A 20,239-nucleotide genomic window follows, 5' to 3' on the forward strand; every position below is an offset into this window, starting at 1 on the left:
CCCCACACGCTCTGATCAATTCAACAGAAATGGATGGGTCGCTGCCGTATTTGGTTGAAGTATTTAATTGAAAGTTTAAAACGTGGATTTGGGGAGAAGGGAGAGGAGGCCAAGAAGCACCCTATGTCCATCATTCTGTGGAGCTCAGGGCCCCCCTGGAACAAAGGTCCAGCCATCAGCCGCCGGGTATCCACACTCTGTGTCCCTCTGTGACACGAAGATACGAAGATACGAAGCTACAGACGGAGCGCGAGCTCACGCTCCCCTGGGAGAGGACAAGGCCACGGCAACGCAAAGCCATGAGTTCTGGCTCATGGCGATCCTGATGCTTCGAGCTCTGCTTTACACTTTCTGTATTTTCTAAAATTTTCTGCAGTGCATACTTATGATACAATTAGGGACACTACAAAAACAGAAGTTATAATTAAAAAAAGGAAGACAGGAGCACCTGGGTGGCTCAGTCGTTAAGCATCTGCTTTGGCTCAGGTCATGATCCTGGAGTCCCTGGATCGAGCCCCGCATCGGGCTCCCTGCTCAGCAGGAGGTCTTCCCCTCCCTCTTGTCTGCCCTCCACCCTGCTCTTGCTCGCTCTCGCTCTCTGTCTCTCTCTCTGGCAAATAAAAAAAAAAATCTTTAAAAAAAGGAAAACCAAACGTTTTCAGAGATGTGACGAGCATGGCCCTTTCCTTGTTGGAAGACGTCAGGAGCCTCCTGAGCTTTACTCACTGACCACCATCGTCTACATGACCAAAATTCCTTAGGTCTTTATTTTTTTCCCCTTAGGGCTTTAAAAGGCAAAACATCTTCCCACTATTGGTATTTTTTGAAAATTGAATTTAAACTTTCTACCCAAAGCTTGTAAAAATCATCATCTTGTGTTTGAAGTCTAGATGTCTCAGGGCCTTCACAATTCCTGGAGAAACAAGGAACCATGGCCCATCAGCAGAGTTCTTTAATGGTTATTTTTAGATAGATTTTGAATCACACTGAAGAGTAAAAGGGCTCAGGGGCCGTTGCAGGCGTGGGAGGCTCTGCCTTGTGACAATTAGCAATAATCGCGCCTCGGATAAACCTCATTGGCTACGATACTGCCACTGTGCAAAGCTCTGCCTTGTGACAAATGTGCTGCTTTGTCCCCAAATGGCTCATCGTGGGAGCAGCCCGTCCGCCTCCCCCGACCCCACGTGGACACCCCAGCCGGGCTCCAGGCGACGCACCCACTGCCGTCCCGGCTGGCCCATGGGCCGCCCCCGTGGAGTGTGGACACCGGGCCGACTGCTCTGGGCAGCCGAGGCCCGCTCGTCTCTGCTCCCTTCTCACCAAGCTGCAGGAGTTGGACGGGGGCGGCCTGGTGGCTAACGGTTCCTCCTCAGGCCCCGGGAACACAGCTTCCAGGCGATTCAGGCAGGTCTCCTGTCAGCCCGGTCTTACTAGACGGACAGCAGTGGAGCCTGGTGGTGCTCGGACGGGTGCAGAGGAGAGGGGCACCCACACCCGGCCGTTGATCTGCCAGGCCCGAAAGAGCGGGTGCCTCGGCCCATACCCTTGAGTGTGGAGGAGGGAGAAAGATCCACTGTGGTTTTCGGGGCATCACATTAGATTCACAGGCGTGTGGACACACTCGGCAGGACCCACGTCTAGTCTAACACTCAGCTGACACTGAAGTGACACTTTTGATGATTTCTGAACAAGGAGCTCCACATTTTCATTTTGTGTAGGGCTCTGTAGGTTATGTAGCAGGCTCTGGTGAGATGCTCCTTCTGGGTCTAGAGGAAACTCCATCGGGGGCATCAACCTCATGGGAGGAGGGGCACCCACCCCGGGACCAGACCGGCTGCTCTCAGCAGGCATGTGTCCCCCAAGGGCATGGGCCAAGGTCTGCAGACATTTTGGCCGCTACGGTTGCTGCTCATCACCCTGCAGTGCCCGGGACTGCCGCCCCCGAGAGCGAGCGGCGCCTGAGGCCAAGGACCCTGGGCCAGAACTGCCTCGTGAGCTGGTAACGGCCACCAAAGCCAATGTTGTCCCGCAGGATTGCCAGCAGGAGGTGAGCCTGAACGTCTTCCAGAACCTGGCAAAAAACGTGTCTTTGCAACCAAACATCTGCAGCCTGCCCTCCCTGAGGCAGAGTCAGACTGTAAAACGCATAAAACTAGCATTTTGCAGAGAAGTGCTTCAGACCGGGCGGCTCACAGCAAGACCGCCACGTCCTTCTGTTTTTCACACTCTGTTTTCACAAGACGCGAGGGAGCCTGGCACCACATTTTGGAGATGGCAGGGAAGAAAGGGCGCTCTGCCCCGACGACCCGGCGGTGGGCCTCATCAACACCCACGCCCGGCCCCTGGCTGGAGGGGCGGCCCCCACGAGAGGCTTGTTGGAGGCACAGACGCAGACAGAAAGGGCGGGGACCCAGGGGGAAAACCACCAGTCTTGTGCATTCCCGCTGCGGTTTTAGAAATTAGGACTGTCCAAGGTGTCAATGTGCCAGGGGCTTTGATGAGCCCTGGTGCCCAAGTCAGGATCCCCCGGTGCCTAGGACCCTCCAGGTTGGCATTTCTATGAACAACCCCACGTGAAAGGAGCCCTAAGGCGAAACCCTGGAGGAGAAACCCTGGGCATTCCCCGGGTGACAGAGGGCCCGCCACCTGAGGCTGACTGGCTGTCTGGTCTTGGAGAAACATCCACACTCTGGCTTGTAACGAAGCAGCAAGAGTTTATGCCCAAAAGAGACGATGTTTGTAATTGTCCCCCCAGCTACCCTAGAAATCTCTAGATGATTTCTGTGTGCAAGCAGACGCCAGACTCCTTCCCCCCACCCGCCGGCCCTGCTCCGTGAAGGATAATAAGCCGTGTCCCTCCCACTGATTACTGCTTATTACACTTCAGCACGGAGCAGTCTGTGTTTTCCCTCGGCCTCCTCATCTCCTGACGCGTGGGCGCCGTGCACACGACCACAGGAGAATACTAACGTGCACTGCCCAGCGAGCTGCGGGAGCGGCCGGACCTGCCTGGAGACGGGGTCTGGAGGACCGCCTGGGCACGGAGGGGTCAGGGGTCCACGGTGGACATGCAGCTGGGGCACCTGGCAGCTCTGGTGTGCGGCCTCGGGAGATGGCCTGGGTGGCGTATTTCTAGAAACACGGCTGGTGTGTGTAAAACCCAGGAGAACCAGCCTGTGACGTTTAGGTCTGCTCCAAGCATCACACGCGTTCCTCTGTTCTCTGCACAGTTTCAGGCTGCCCTCCTCCCAGCACGACCGACACACCAGACGAGTCGTTTCTTGGAGGATTTGTCTCCAAATGTCTTGCTCCGTGCTTGCCGGCTTGCTCCTTTGAGGAGCGTGGTGTGAGGAGTGTATGGGATCTGGGTTCTCGGCACTGCCTTCTTGGAAACCCTTGAAGGAAACTCAAGGGTGTTGAGCCCAGAGGTGCGGGACCCCCGGTATGCTCTCCCTGGCATTAATCACACCACTGCATGGATCACCATGGAGCACAACCACGAGCTCATCAGACGTCACATGTGGAGGAGGATTCGGATGTTCACATTTTCAGCTTGTTGGAATGTTGAGGGTTTCATGAGCCGAGTCAGTAAGACTTATAGGAGAAAAGTTACAGCTGGTAGGAGTCTGCAGGAAGATACTGACTGGGCCCAGGATTTTAGAAAATCGACATTCCTGGGACGAGAGGGTCACCGAGAAAGATAAACTGTTTACAGGGAATCAGGGCTGGGTGGCAAATAACAGTTTGCTTCCACATTTGCCTAGTTAATAATGAAATGAAAGAAGCTTCTGGAATCCCGGGAGACAGAATGGGCTGTGCAGACGGGTAGGAGCGTCTCCAGCTTCCCTGAAGCTCCACCCTAATACCAGCCCTCTCCTAGGGGTCGAGTTTAGTTAAAGCTGGACTCCACAGAACCCGTCCTTGGTTATTGCTTTGATCTCTGGTCTTGTATTAGGTGCAGAATTAAGGTTTTTAAAATTAAATTTGTGTGAATGCATTGAATTCAGACTATAAGAAAAATTTCTTTTAAACCATATTATGTGTCACTTTCTTTTGAAGGAAAATATAGCGATTTGGGGAAGTTTTGAGTGAATGCTTAAAAGAACTGGTACATCAGAGTATAACACATTCAGGCTTACACAGAAGGTACTCTATTGTTTCACTGGTATTTCAGAAGTTATCTGTAAGCAAAAATATTTTGGCACCAAATAGATATCTCTTCCTTGTAATTTCTGTTCTGTGTCCAAAAAAATGGCTGAATTCATACTCATCAGAATACCAGCTTCATGAGAACAAGAACTTCATCATTCTTACTCAGAAACATATTCTCAGTTCCTAAACCAATGCTTGTTACCTAATAATTACTCAGCAAATATTACTGAGTAAGTAAATAAAGCACACACACCACACACACACACACACACACACACTGGGATGTCTCTCTTAATGCTCCTTCTCTGTGGGAAGTGCAAAGAGTGTCCAGCCCATCTTGTGTAGACTTTTATGGAATAAAAGTGGTTCTTTGGTTTCATTCTAAAATTTATTCTCAAAAAAATGTAGCTATAAAGTTGTTCATATTACCACAGACAGAAGGCATGACCCTCCGTTGGTGTAAGCACACACACAGCCCAGAAAACCCCAGAGAAGAGACACCTCAGGGCCACAGAGCTCAGCAGAGTTTTCTTCCCCAATCCGGCCTGTTCGTATCTTGTAGTCTTATCTATACGAATGCACTGCCTTTGTCTTGGGAAGTCAAGTGCATGTGATCAGGGAGCCCTGCCCTCCCAGAAGCCAGCAGGCCCACGTCTGACCCCCAAGCTGCCCACGCCACTTCCCCACATTTCCTGTCAGGAATTTAGGTTCCCCTGACTGGGAACTCAGCTTGGTGCTCACTGCCCCCCAACCAGCTCTCAGAGGCCAAGCCTGCAAATGAGGCCCCCAGGAGGAGTTCTGCCTGGCCCTGTGCAGATGGTCTCAGGCCCCCTTTCTCCGGGGTCTCTTCTGACCCCCAAGGACTGGACACCCTTCCATGGGCCCCTTACATCCTCTTCTTCCTCCCCTCCATGGGCACATCCTTGTCAGCAGTTTACTCCTGGTCTATGCAGCTCTATGAACTAGGGCAGGAAAGGGAAAGGAGGATGGGGGAGGGAAGGGGGAGGAGGAAGGGAGGGCTCAGGAGGGGAGGTGAAGGGGATAGAAGGTGGATGGGGAGGGGAGGAGAGGAGGGGGAGGGGGGAGGGGAGAGAGGAGGAGGAAGGAAGGAGCCCCAGAAGAAGGAAAAAGGAGGGAGGCAGGAAGCAGGAAAGGATTCATGCCCTCGGCAAGTCCTTCTGAGCCAGGCCCTGGAGTGAGACCAGCCCCCCGCCTTCATGGACGGCAGATTTTAACCAACAGCTTCCATGATTAGTAGACACTGCAGTGGAGAAGAGAATGGGGAGGCTGGATGAGGAGGCCCTGTGCCCAGAGGGGCTTCTGGACTGATCTGAGACCCCAGGCTCTCTGAGCCTTACCCAGGTAACACTTTGCCTACAGGAGCGTCTGAGAAAAAAGATAAGGAACGTCACAGTCATGGCGGGACCCACCCCTGATGGTCAGGACAGCTGTCCACCTCTGGGACCTGCACAGCCCCCCTGAGGTTGTGTCCTTCCCCACCCGCTCCAGAGTGACGTGGGACCTATTCTCAAGGATGCACAGCCACGGCAGGAAGCCGTAGTCCGTGGGCAGGAGAGGTCAGAGGGCAGCGGGTGAGGCCCTCTGGCTGCCCTGGAGGCTTCCCTGATGGAGGAAGCTGCTCCCTTCCACTGCGTCTCCCCTAAGAACCCTCCTAATTTGCTGCTGGCAGAGAGACAAACAACACGACCTTGTTGTCCTGCCAAGTGGGAGGAGAAGAGCAACACCTTGAAGGGGCAGAGGCTTCAGTTTACTGCTCTTTTACATGTGAGCACTACAGTGGAAGCTCTTGTGGCCCAACATAAAGACAGAAGGACAGAACTAACGCAGTCTATGACGGTAGCTCACTACTGGACGAGTGAGCAATATGCCAGGATGGGAGGAGACCCAGCCCTGCCAAAGGGTTGAGCCAGCAGCAGCTATTGTCATCCCTGGCGATGAATCATCCACGTCCACAGGGACAGGGTGGCACATCCCATGAGCACTCACAGGACACAGGGACATCCTAGAGCACGCCCCACCTGGGCCACAATCAGCAATAGGAATCTACTGAGACATGGCCACTTCAGTAAGTCCTCATCAGGCCAGGAAGGATGGCTTCTCCTCCCTGAGTAACTGGGGAGGAGGAGGGGTTCTCCTCTCAGAGGACAGGAACTCTCCTACCTTGTAACTGTGGAGGAGGGTAAGGAGGGCTTCTCCTCTCAGTAACTGTGGAGGAGGAGAGGGAGGGATACTCCAACCTCAGTAATGGGAGGACAGCAGTACTTATCCCTGAGTAACTGTGGAAACAGGGACCTTCATCCTTGAGTAGCTGTGGAAACAGGGATTCTCCTTCCTGAGTAACTGTGGAAACAGGGATTCTCCTTCCTGAGTAACTGTGGAAACAGTGATTCTCCTTCCTGAGTAACTGTGGAAACAGGGATTCTCCTTCCTGAGTAACTGGAAACAGGGATTCTCCTTCCTGAGTAACTGTGGAAACAGGGATTCTCCTTCCTGAGTAACTGTGGAAACAGGGATTCCCCTCCTTGGGTAGCTGTGGAAACAGAGATTCTCCTCCTTGAGTAACTGTAGAGGACAGGGACCCTCCTCCCTAAGTAACTGTGGAAACAGGGACTCTCCTCCCTGAGTAACTGAGTAGGACAGGGACTCTCCACCAGGTAGCTATGGAGGAGTATTTCTGACAGGTCCAACAGTGCAGATAGGATCTGAGAAGAGCCTCAAGGTCGTAAATGTGTGTCTGGTCTTGTTGGAGGCATTTCTGGCTCTGGTCAAAAAGAGCATCATTATCAGTGTCCAGGGGCCCCCTGCCTATGTGCCCAGGGACTTGTGGACGAACCAGAATAGAGAGGTGAGCTGGGTGACGGGGATGAGCCAGGTGGGCTGTGGCTCCTGGGAGTCTTCTGCACAGGGACCAGCACCGCCTGCCATCGGCTTCTCACAGCCCTGAGGAAGATTTCTAGAACTGAGAGCTTCGCATCCCAGGTGAACGATGCATGAGGACAGGGGGGAAGCAGCTCCCCTCCCTACCGAGGGAGTAGATCTTCTAGACGGATGGAGAAGAACTACATGGAACACGTTTCTTTTTACTACTGGGACATTGGTTGAAATCAAACCCTGATAGAATCTGACAAAAAGCATGACAGTGTGGAATGATGACTAATTAGCTAATGATGGATCAGACACCTGAGTTTGAATTCTGTCTCTAGGACTTACCAAGTCTGTGACCATGGGCAAGTCGGTTAACTTCTGCCTGGTTTCACTTTGGTCATCTGTAAACCTGTGGTGAGGGACCTTCTTGCCCCAGGCTCCCTCGGAGGATTAATTAAGACAGTGTTTGTGAAGCACAGGGAACCCTGCTGAAGGCACATACTAAACATGCAGTAAGGATTAGTTATAAAAAAAATTTGCCCCCCAAAAAGGTTGGTTAGATCATGGAACCTAGACATAAAGGCCTTTTTCCTTAAGAAGTGCTGTTGGAGGCCTAGCCAAGGCTCCCAGCAAACCAAGCAACTAAGCAAACGTAATTTGAGGTTTGTTCTGCAGCAGCGCTCACTACCAGCTGTGGAAGACTGAGACACCCAAACTGCCAGAAAGAAATCTCATGGTTCCTTGAAATGGCACCCAGTTCTTCCCGATTCTGGGTTTTTAGGGAATTCCCTCAGAGACCCAGGGCCTTGTTTTCCTCGGATCACGTCTACTTAGCTATGAGTGCTATCTGCCGTATAAATCGGCCTCACTGAGTCCAAGACACTGTGACTCAGAAGAATGCTTCTTGGCTTTGCCTAGAGAATCAGAGAGGAAGAAAAAGTCACTTTTTCGTCTGAAATTCTTTTTTTTCCCCCTTTTTCGAGATCCCTCCTGCTGCATGGGTAGTATACAGTGCAAGTCACCGAGACAAAGAGTAGGTCATGCCCGCAGGCAGCTCACAGGCCAATGGGAGAAGCAGTCGAGTGAACTTGCAGGTGTGTCCACAGGTCCTGGGCCCAGGGAAAGGGAGGGCAGGCACCGGGCAGCCAGGACCAGCGGGGAACCGGATGGTGAGGGTGAGGGTGCATCTGGCATTCAGGGAATTGGGGAGACTCCCAGTCTGCCTTTCAGTGGGGCATCAGGCCCTCTGGCCGTCCCCCTCCCACCCCAGTTGAAGATGCTCCCCCCACAAGTGCTGGCCATCCCCCATCTGCTTCACCAACCGAGAGGTCAGGGCCCCCCAGGCCGCACAGCCCCCTGGACTCCAGTAGGCCTGAGGTGTAATTCTCGGAGCTATTCCTGCTTCAAGGCCCTTCCATGCAACTCTCCCTCCCCGGGGGCATTCGGCCCTCCATTCCCCACCGAACACTCACCAGCACTTCAGGTCTCTGTAAATACCTCCCTTGACAAAGGCCTTGCCCAGCCCCAAACCTAAATTAAGTCGTCCCGTGATAAAACCTATACTTGGCCTTTGTGGCATTTAGGGGAACATGCAATTGTGTATTTGGATATGTGGCTATCTGTTTTATATTTAGCTTCCTACTGGACTCCCACCTGCACGGGGCAGGACCCCTGAGCCCCAGGCCCAGTGCTGGCTCCGCGCAGATGCTGAGTGAACTTTTGTGCACATTGGAGGCGTAGCGGCAACACGAGGGAGGGAAGGGGGTGGCACCCAGTTTCCGTGGTTGATGGCGCTCATGCCATTCAGCATGTGGGGGGCAAGTCTCCGGGGAAGACACACCAAGAGATGAGGAGAAAGGAGCAGGCTTGCTTAAGGGCCACAGAGTCCAATCTCTCAGTCCCGTTAGTGTATTTTTGTGATAGTTGGTAAAACCACATTTGGAGATAACACTGAAAATCAAAATCTGAGTTCTGTCATTAGGGCGTGGAAGCCCTGGGACAGCATGGGTGGGACGTCCCCGCCCCAGAGAGCGGAGTCCTGCAGGTTACCGTGCATGCTCCCACAGCCCCAGCCCCTCCTGCCAAGTCCAGCCAAGAGTCCATGGGGAGGTTGGAGCCCTGGTGCAGGACTGCTGCTGGATTGAGTGTTTGGGGAGATGAGCCTGGACGTAGGGCGGCTGGACAGGGTGGTGGGACCTGCGTGGTTCAGAGTAGCTGTCTTGAAAATGCCCGTGCTGATGGGCTTCCGCTAAACCTCCGGTGCCCTGTATTTTACAAAAACACCAAGACTAGGCCAGCCACACAAATTTTCATTTTAGGAGCAAAGCAGTTGAATACTGACAATTTAATATGGTTCATGTTGTTTTGCCTAAATGTGAACATTTAGATTTTACAAGGAGCTTCCTGGTAACACCGTCTCTTTGCTTCAGAGATTCTGACCCTTGAACGAACCACATGCCTAATCAGGGCGGTGTTCTTCCCACCTTGCAGACAAGGAAACGGGTGCTCTGAGCACCTGACTCACATGTGGTGACATGGACCGAAGTTTTCGGATTCCACTTGTGGAGCTCCTGCCCTTAGCTCTAAGGGATTGGCAGGCCCTGGGCTCTGCTCTCCCACGGTGGCTGGCTGACCTGAATCCAGGCTCTACGGCCAAGCCAGCCCCAGGCGAGGGCACTCAGGGACCTTGGACCAGCTTGCTGATCTTCGGGATCAGGTCTCCTAGCGGGGGGCCTGACCTGAGGCGCGTCCGCCTGGGACCAGCAGAGACACGGCGCATGCGCTCACCCCCACCCCCCACCCCGCCCCCTGCCCACAGTAGCCATCAGTCATCACTCATCGTGATCCTCCCCAACCCACCAGCACCTCAGTCTCCCCACCTAGCATGCCGGCCACCTCCGTGCATCGTCACCTTGACCTCAAGCAGAGCCGAGAAGTTGGCGAGACCCTCCCCAGGCAAGATGGATGCACGGGTCCAGAAGGCCACCCCCATGCCTGGGAGCCCCGTCCTTTGCACCAGACGTCAGTTTGCTGCCTCTCCTCCAAATCACGCCTTCAACTGTGCAAAAACCAGCCTGCTCACAGAGAATTCTGGAGGGGAGGGTGGGGACGGGGGCCCCACGATGTGAACGAGCTCAGTGCCACCGAGCTGTGTGCTGCAAACTGTCCCAGCAGTGCGTTTTGTGTTGTGTCTACCACAATTCAAAAGTTTGAGGGAAATGAAAGTAAACACTGACCTCTTAGGGAGTCCAGCTACACCTGTGAATAATTTTGCCTGTCACCATGGCCTAATGAAACGTCACAGTGTTGACCAGAAGACAAGGCCATTGATGAGCTGTATGATTCTGGGTAAGTTTCTGAGTCTCACTTCTTCAACTGCATGATGGGGATAAGACAACAGTTCGCCAGGCTGTGGGGACCAAACGCACTGGGTAGAAAGAAGCTGCTTTGGTGGCTGCAAATGGTTCATGGGACGTGATTTTGCTTCATGACGGGAACAGCAGTCTGCTCACGTGGTCGTCGCACATCTACCACCAGCCCTCACCCTCCGAGAAACACTGGATGCACCTGTTTCTTACAAGGAACCGTGGTCCGGATGCAGGTTGATCGAGGAGGGAGGATTGTTTCTGGTCTTCGATGTCGTTGACTAAGAGGTGTTTTGAGCTTGTTTGATCTTTGGTTTTCCATGTAAGTAACTGTGAGGAAGTGAGATGCCAAAAGTTCTGCCTTGAGCTGATGTGCAGCCACTCATCCTCTGTGTAAACAAAGGCTTCGCTAAGCAAATGGGCGGGTAAGAGAGGACCGCGGGCAGAACGTTTGTTCTCTCAGAGGCTCGGGGTTTCACGCACCCCCGCACCGGCCAGCCCCCTGCCAGGCAAACGGAGCCCTGCCTGGTCCGAGGGCGTGGACCTGAGGGGCAAGCCTCAGCAAGCGGGGACCCCAGGAGGATGGGGCAAGGCCTGGAGCCTGGCAGGGATGCTGAGAGGGGCCCGGCAGAGGCGGGCAGCGGAGCCTGGCGGGTGGAGGACTGGTCCGGGGACCCCGTATGCAGCTGCTGAGGCACGAAAAGACCAGAGCAGACGTAACGTTTGGAGAGCCTTAACTTTCTCATGATGGGTGCGCAATCTCCACCATGTACTCACATGCAGACTTCCTAAGACCGCACGGGCACATGCAGAAGGGAGCGAGTCTCCTGGTCAATGGATCCGTTAGTGACAACATTGCTGCAAAGCATGAGCGTGCGGGGCCCGGCGCTTGTCCCTCTGAACGTGCCCGGAGGCCATTCCCGTGCAGGGGCATTTTAAAGACGCCCTCCGCCCCAACACGGTCACGCCTGGCCCTCAGGAGCTGCTTGGCCCTGGACTCCACAGCACCTCACAGGGCCATGTTGCAAGGCCTCGAGCTTCAACTCCTGCATGAATGCGCTTCACTAGCTAATCTACATATTCAGAAGCAGTAAGATACTTGGGTTTTGTTTCTCCTCCTCTGTCTTTCCAGCGGGAGCTTGGGAGTGCAGAGGGTGTAGCGGGCATTCCATCCACCCTGGAGGTTGACGCCCACACCAGCTTCCCATCACCTCCTGCCAGGGAAGCCTCCGGCTAAGCATGGGGTGGACTCCAGGGCTGTTTATTTGAGGGTGGGTCTGCATCACAATAAGGGGCCAGAGGCCCGTGTCCCTCTTGTCTAGAAGCTTCCAGCAGCTGGGAGAAGCATGCCCAGAGGAGAGTCTCAGGACAACAGTGCTGACCCAGATGGCCTCCCTGCCTGAGTGCCCAGATCTAACTGCACAGCGGCAGGGCCCGGCACCAAACACCTGCCTGCTCAGGTGAGGGTGTCCAGGTGTGCACACACACTCAAGCGTGGAAGGGAGGCAGCCGAGCTGCAGGCCATGGGCGTGTGTGCGAGCTACATCCCTGCTACACGTGATATGCATGTGGGATAGGCTGTAGACACGTATGCACCATCATCTAGTACAGAATCCTACCTGGAGCTTGCCCAATATGCTAACTCTTCAGAGCACTTTCAGGATCATGATCCCAGCATCCCAATCTTTCCTCTGAGGCCTTCTCTGGGCCAGGTGGCGTGCAGGGCCCCAGATGTGGGTAATGTCACCTGCTGCAGACCTGCCCAACGGATAGAGTAGTGTCTTTTCTCTCTTGACATTTGAGGAGACTGAGGCGCAGAGGGTGTGCGCAGCCCCAGGCCACGTGCCAGGGCAGTGGTGCCCAGATGAACACGGCGGAGGCCAGCTGGCCCTGGGTGACGGGTCGTGCCCTTCTGCTGCGTCACAAAAGGAGGACCACCTCCAAATACAGTGCTCTCATGGCGGCCAGGCCCATGTGCACCACGTACCTACCTGGCCGGTGTTTCAGGAGGGGTCGGGTTCCCCGGCTCCAAGTCACCCACACACGGCGTCCCGCCAATGCTGCAGGGGAAGCCAGGAGGGACCTCTGCCTCAGAAGCAGATTCCTTGCTGAGCAGGGTGACGTGTCACAGAAAGAACAGCTTAGATGAGACGCATTTCACAGGTGACCAAGGACGCGGCATCCGTCACCAAGGAGCAGAACAGGATCGAGCATTGTCCTTCACAGGGAAGAACTCTTCTAAACGGGTAACTCGCATTCTGCTAACATTCCGGGCAAGTTACTGCTCATGATTCAGACACAAGAGCCTTCAGTTAGGCTGGTAATGGAGCTAAGTTAATGAAAAGGACAGAATTTCACAAAACTTATATTTTGCACCAGACACTTGCTTCAATCTGCACTTTTTGTGGAAGACCAGATTGAGACAGAAAGTTGATCTCGTGGAAACTAAGATAAATATAGTTTTGTTGTAATTCTTTTTCAGTTGGTTGTTACATGCGTTTACAGAGCAGACTTGACGAACAAGAAAGGGGGGCCAGGGGCGCCTGGGTGGCTCAGTTGGTTAAGCGACTGCCTTCGGCTCAGGTCGTGATCCTGGAGTCCCGGGATTGAGTCCCGCATCGGGCTCCCTGCTCAGCGGGGGGTCTGCTTCTCCCTCTGCCCTCTTCCCTCTCGTGCTCTCGGTCTCTCATTCTCTCTCTCAAATAAATAAATAAAATCTTTAAAAAAAAAAAAAAGAAAAGAAAGGGGGGCCAGTGAGGTGAGCAAACCAGTGCTAGGGAGGAGGGAGACTCCTGGGCCGGCGGGACGTGGGGGGGCAGCCGTGGCAGAGAGGGCACCCACGCGGGACTGGGGCCTGCAGTTAACTCCGACTCCAAGGAGCCTGCAACACAAACCTGACAGCAGGACTCCACGGACACGCTTTCCTGGCAGGGCCTCCTCTGCTCTGCCAGCTCTGGAAGCTTCTAGATGCTGAGGATGGGGAAGAATCATGCCCTCTCGGGACACTGCTGTCAGCAGCTCCTTGGACGGAGAATTAGGGGGTGTTTTCAAAGGAACTATTTTAAGCTTCAGGGAAACAAGGCCTGGAGGCACCCTTGCGAAATGAGGGAGGGTGTCAGAAGGTGGGGCATCCATGGCTCCACAGGCTGCCCCCAGATTCCAGGGCAGGCAGGAGGCCCGGCTGCCTCCAGCTCCGCCCACGCCCTCACTGACCCTAGCAACCTCTCAGGAACCGCCCCTTCCTGCCAGACGGTGGCCCTCTGCTCGCCGGCCAGCTCAGGGCCCACCACACGCTGCCCTCTCTCAAAGTTCCAAGATCCCGGTGTTCTGCAAGGCACACGTGCACGTTCATGTGCATGCACACCCATGCACACATGTGCACGCTTGAGCACACACTGTCACGATGCTCACCCGCACACTCGCACGCCCACGTGCCCATGTGCGCACGTGTGCAAACACACGCACACACTCACACACCTGTGTGCGCACACGCCACCACCACCACCTGTCTCTCGTTACAGGTACGTGAAGGACGGGGATTTCCTGCACCCCATGAGGAAACCCTCCCCGACAAGCACCTCTGTGCTCTCCAGCAGCCAACCCAGAGCTGCCCATTCGGGGCCGGTCCCCTGCCCCCTCGAGAGGTTCTGCAGCCTTGTGCAACCCAACGTGGGGGCAGCTGACTTCCCGCAACCCCTTTTCTAAAGGGGACCCTAGCCATGAACCACGCCGAGCCGCCGGGCTGCGGCTGGGGACAAAGCTTCCGGGCACCCATGGGGCTCTACCCGCCCTTGTGGGGCCCATCCCTGCCGCCCCCACCCCGTCCCTCCATCCCCCTGCAGCCAGGATGCATGGGCCCAGGCAAGGCCTCCTCCCTCAGACCCCCGGGCTCCAGGCCGCCTCTGACGCTTAACTTTCTGGAACTTGCCACCTTGTTTTCTAGCTTGTTTTATGGTAACAGCAGGCTGGACATATTGCTGCAGCCGGTAAATATTTACACAAGTCAGCCTGACGGGCGCTCACCACTGCACAGCTGGTGGGAGGATGCACGGCAGCCAGGCCCCCACAGACACGCTTCCGAGGGGATTGGGCGCCGCGGGGGAGCCTGGAAGCCCGGGGTCTGGGGGCCGCTGCTGCCCCCGGGGCCGGCCCCGACCGTGTGCTGGGGAGTCCACAGCCAGGCCTCTCTCCTGCAGCAGGCCGGGTCCCGAGAGGCACCGTGGGTCCGAGCGTCCGAGATAAGACCCTGCATCCCTCGTCATTCCCTCTTCTGAACACACCTCTGTTTTCACGTCATTCACGAGACCCTCTTGCTGGGGGCCGCACGCGAAGACACCACAGAGAGGCCTGTATTCCTGTCCAAGAGGGCCTTGTACGCCACGCGCACCAGCAGCATAGCGCCTCTGAGCCCTGGGGCGCTGGCTTAGCCCTGGCGGGACCCTCTGCTGTCAGCCTGTGAATCTGCATTTACTGGGGGGTGTCAGACATGTGCGTGGGGACCTTGCGCTGAGTTGAAAGTCAGTGTCTGTCGTTAGTGAGGGCAGCGGTCACCCATGTCACTGGGACGTCCTGGAGGAAGGCCACAGGGACCCTGGCGGCCACCTCAGGCCCCACCAGGTGAGGGAGGAAAACAGCGTCATTGACCGTCCAGCCACACCTAGCTGCCAGAACCTGAGGGCATGGCTCACGGCGTCCAGTGCCAGAAAGAGCAGATATTTGGGGAAAGCCGAAGAGTCACATTAGGCTGACCGCGGTGCAGAAGAAAGCAGGGTTAGGACCAGATGTGCAGGGGACCCAGGTGGGCGAGTGGCCACCATCGCTGAGGGTTCTGCTCCTCTCTGCCCGGAGAGTGCAGGTGTCAGGGAGGAAGAGGCTGGAGGGAAGAGACGACTGGTCGCCCAGCAGCAGGCAGCAGAAGGCAGGAGTAAGTCAGGATCTCACCTCCTCCTGCAGTACGTGGCCCACGGCCCACATTGAAAAATAGGCAAGACAGGGGTCCGGCAAGGGCTGTTTCCTGGGCCCATCCCTGACTGTCAGGGTGAGATTTTTTTCCCCTTGCCTTCCTAACTTGGAACAAGTACCCAGGAAAAAAAGAAAGGGGAAGGGAAAGCCCACCCCACCCTCCTTTCCTGTCTGGCCCGCCTCCCACTTCCTCCCTGTTGTCCCTCCTCCTGGAGCTGAAGCCTCTGGAAGGAGTCCCGCTCCCAGGTGCTGGGGACTCTGCCTTCCAAGGGCGGACGTGATCAGCACGCATGGCTCTCAGCCTTCCAGACGGTCTGTGCTCTGTTGTGTGACGGCCACGTGACTGGGGCAGCACGTCATGGTCACCCTCTGAATGCGGGATTGGATGAGTGAGCGGGTTAGCTGCAGACAACTCTACAGTGACCATGTTCTTGCCTCTGGTTCTCCAGATGCACCTCCAGACCTCTGGAGCCTAGCAGCACGCCGAGAGGCCGCTCCACGGCCTGACGCAGCTGCTGGGTCCCACCTGCTCGTGGTCCATGCTGCAGGCTCCGGGTCAGCTTCTCCTCTGGTCTGTGGGGCCGGGGACACAAAGCCCACAGCTTCCCAGGCGCCAGGAGGCCAGGAAGCTGCATTCCACTCTGGAAAGTGTGGGCGCCTGGGTCAGGAGAACCGATGGCATGTGCTTGACCATCATGGTGCACGATCCGAGCCCTGGACAACTGAGGACAATGCGTGTATTCTAGCCGTCCATCCTCCACCTTCCCAACCATCAGAGAGAAGCGCTCACCACGCTTTCAGAGTGAATCAGCGAGAGTTGTTCCAAAAGCTTTCAAAGCCCTGTGGGCGACTGTACTCGTGGGTTCCTCCACAGAGAACGCTGTGTAGAGATAAGATCCCAACGCCCCAGCAAGGTAACTGGCTTCTAGAAGGTTCCAGAGAGCATGGGTGCCCTCCCAGTGCTAGGCCCCAGGTTTTGCAGCCGGCGCTGACTACAGAGGCTCAGGCCCCTCTCTGGGCAGTGGGAAGGGAGGAGGGGGTCCCCGAGTCCGGAGGTGGCCCTGCCCTCTGCCATGGCTCCCGTGGCCGGCAATCTGTGAGAGGAGGCGTTTCCGTGGCTCAGGCCAGGGCCGGCTGGGTCCTGTTGCAGGTGCCCAACCACAGGGAGCAGCTTCGGAGGTGGCAGACAGAGACATGGACGTTGGCAGCGGTTCTGGTCGGGACACGGGGGAAGGAGGCGGCTGGAGACAAGGCCTCTGTCTTAGTGCGTCTGGCCCTGAGCAGCATGGCCATGGAGACCACAGGACGACCCGCGCAGACAGCCAGAGAGACAGCGAGGCTGCCCTGCTGACCCCATCTGCGTGGCCCCTAGCAGGGGAGGGAGGACACCTCCTTGGGGAGGAGGGGGCGTCTCCAGGGCCCTGCCCCACAAGGGTCTCGTGCCCGAAAAGTGACAAGGGATACGACAGAAAAACAAACCCGAACTGAGTTCTGGCCAGGAACCAGCGCGTGAAGTGCTGGGAAACAGCCCTCGGGCGAGCGAGCCTCACAGCACACACACACACCCCTGAGTCAGCAGCGCCCGGTCTTACACAGAGGTTTGGAGTGCACGCACATGCACACACATGCTCACCCCTGAGTCGGGGTCCGGTCTTACACACAGGTTTAGGGTACGGTGGGGCTAGAGGCTGCTCCTCAGAATGTCCCACCAGGGCGGCCGCCCGGCCTCATGCTGCCCGGCTCACCTTCCTGCCCTGTCCCCTGCAGAAGCAGGAATCAAGATGGAAATTGGAGCAGACGCGAGTTTGTAAGTTTCCTGCGGGCAGGACCCTGTCCCTCCTGCACATGGTCATGCAACAGCATGTCAGCTGCCCGCAGCCCCACCAGCTGGGGCCAGGACAGGGCGGGGACACACAGAGACAGGCCTGCCCCCAGCAACCCCGGTCTGTCAGGCAACCTCCACCCTGAGCAAACACGCAGGGCAGCGTGCCGGCTGCTGCGGCCCCGGGTTCCTTGCGTGCACGCCCCTGGGTCTCACCTGCAGACGCTTGATGCCAGTATATTTTCTCCTGGGACTTAGTACAAAATCCATCAATTCTGAGTGCTCTTAAGCAATGAGTAACTTCTGTAAACTTATCTATTAATATTACCTATTGTGTCATTAAGTTTGCTTAAACATGACCCTCAACAGTATTCATATGACATCCTTATTTTAGCAAATGACGTCAAGTTTACTTTGCTCTCAGTTAAAAATGTGACAAAAACCCATGAGTCCTCAATAAATTTCATGTAAATCACTGTGCTGCATTTAATTTGGGGACTGGATGTACATTAAAATGTGGAATCATTTTCACGTAATATGCCCTCAAATTACTGTTAAGATTATTTTTTTCATGTAAAGCTTTTAAAAACCCAGCAGACCTGCTTCTGTGTGGATATTTGGTCCCCAAATGATACGAGGGGTTTGGAGACACCCCTTGAAGCTCTTCTTTGCAAACAACATATGGATGATATGAGAACAATAAATGAAAAGCAGGACTGACGGCAGTTCTCACTGCACTTCCCTTTTCTTTCATTGGCTCTCAAGGGAGAACAGGCATCTGCCATGTTTGTTGTATGGGGATTTTGGCGAACAAATGTCACTCGTATTCATCCTTAGGCTCATTTGCAGAATTGCTACATTTTTTTAAAATGTTTGTCAGTTTTCCTTATGCTTCCCGAATAACCACTACTGATTAAATTAAATTAAATAATACATTTCTATCATAAAAATTCCTTAAAGTTGAATAAGAGTGAAGACAACTCTGTGGCCATAGTGGCCCCATGCACAGAGAATGCTGGAGTGACAGAGCCGCACACACGCTTCTGATCCCTAAGAACCTCTGCACGTGGCGGATCTCAAATGAGCCCCTTTAAAAGGAAAACAACATTTAAAAACATTATGTGTAAGTAGAGATTGAAACAGTCCTCTTTGTGTCTTTGAAGCACCTTGAGCCCCTTAGCGCACATAGGACACGTCCGTCCCCTTCCTGACTCCTGGGGATTTACAAACACCTCCAGGGAAACTTCTATTCTGAGTACAGCGTCCCTGTAACGTTGAGATGCAGCACCATGAGGGTCAGGTGAGGGAAGCATCTGGGGAAGCTTCTCAGGGTTCTTGCATTCCCTGCTGTTGGCTGCTGGCCCGTCCACCTGCCGCAGGACATTGGAATCTCGGGCAGCTCCGCAGGAATCCCCACGCCTGCACCTTTTCTCCAACCAGGAGCCGCGGATCACCTTCCAGCTCTCCAGGGTCAAATCCCTTCCACCTTCCCCACCGCGGGAGCCTGAGGCTGGGAGTCCCAGGGTGCCACCGGGCCTCCCCCACGAGGTGCTGAGGGGCCTCAGCAGGAAGCCGCCATTGGGTGTAGACTGCTCCTTCACGCCCACGCCATGCAGCTCCTGGTTAGAGGCTCATTCTGGTTTGGTGAGTCCTCTCACTGCCCGGTCTGCCAAAGCTTTTCAATCTCCTAATTTTCCAGCAAATGAGACATTGTGAAAAGTCTTGTTTATCTTAGCTAAATATCTCAGTTAAAACATTCCATTCCAAAAACATGACCCAGAGTTTGGCACTTTCCTGGTCACATGAAACAGCTGGTCCTCTCAACAGCCACCAAGAAGCTGCTTCCTGCCATGTTGTCCCTGTCACAGGGGGTGACAAACGAGCCCGAGCTGTCCCAGCATGAACTGGAAGCACCTCTCCCCGAGGGCAGCATGGGTGGCCTGAAGCGTGCTCTCAGTGCTGGCCTGGAGGGCTTCCGACGGACGGCCCTCAGGCCTCACCCCTCCCCGCTCACCCACCACCACCGTTCCCGGGGAAGCAGGTGTGTGCGTCCTGCTCCTGACTTCTGTCCTGGGGCTAGGAGACGTGCAGCCCCTCCAGTGCCCGTGCAAACGATGGAAACAAAACCCTGCGTGTCTCTGTCTGGAAGCTTTTGCCGAGAAGATGTCCTGGGGGCATGAGAGCACTCAAGACAGGGTGGCAGGACCCGTGACAGAGGGCGCAGGACAGCTCTTGAAGGAGGGCAGACAGCTGGCTTCATGCTGTGATGTGAAGGGCGAGGGGAAGGAGGTGCCAGTGGGGCCTCGGGGTCTGTTGTGAGCAACCAGGTGGACGGTGGTGCTGACTCTGAGGTGGGGAGCTGGACGCAGACCTTCAGACCAGCTGAGCCGATGTCGGGAGCGCTCCTGGGGTTCAGGAGGTGGGCCTGGCTGTACGGTGCTGATGAGGGTAAAGACGCCAGAAGGGGAGAGAAGGGGGTCGGGGTGTCAATGGAAAGAGAACCCCAAAAATCGGAGGGGAGGGAAAGCAGGAGACTGAGTCCCACAGAAGCCAAAGGAGAAAAGCCTTCCCAGGAGGCGTGGTCAGTGGGATCTCAGGCCCAGAGGACACCAGGCGCGGGAGGGGTGCCGCTCTCGAGGGTCCTGGACCAGGGGCAAGAGCTCCCAAGAGCTCCCGAGAGCCTGGGCCTCGGGGCATGCTGCACTCCAGGACACAGGAGTCAGGGTCCGGGTCTCAGGGCTGGGGGCTCCTCTGTCCCACTGGGTGTCGTTTACTCAGTAGTTCACATTCCTGGAAATGCGTGCACCCGTCGCCATCTCTCATTAAAGCCAGGTTCTCTTCAGCGAGTGTCCTCAAAGGGTTAGGGCGTATTCTTTAAGTCAGGTGCTCTGCTCCCCAGAATCCCCCGGGGATGTGGGCTCAGGCTCCCGGGGGAGGCCCGGGAGGCCTCAGGTGACTGCAGGCCCAGAGAGCCCCATGGGCCATTCATATGAACACAGACTTGGGCCAGGAAGTAAACGCGGCAGGTGATGTTTTGTGGGTTTGGTCTTTT

The 20,239-nt window shown here is 55.5% G+C and overlaps 1 pseudogene; it reads right to left on the reverse strand.

Moving 5' to 3' along the window:
• Positions 1 to 1,041: 1,041 nt before the first annotated feature.
• On the reverse strand, positions 1,042 to 1,106 carry LOC115944676 (U4 spliceosomal RNA; annotated as a pseudogene).
• Between the last annotated feature and the right edge of the window lie 19,133 nt (positions 1,107 to 20,239).

This window comes from Leptonychotes weddellii, chromosome 8, assembly GCF_054177405.1.
Source record: "Leptonychotes weddellii isolate Sample4059 chromosome 8, ASM5417740v2, whole genome shotgun sequence".
NCBI lineage: Eukaryota > Metazoa > Chordata > Mammalia > Carnivora > Phocidae > Leptonychotes > Leptonychotes weddellii.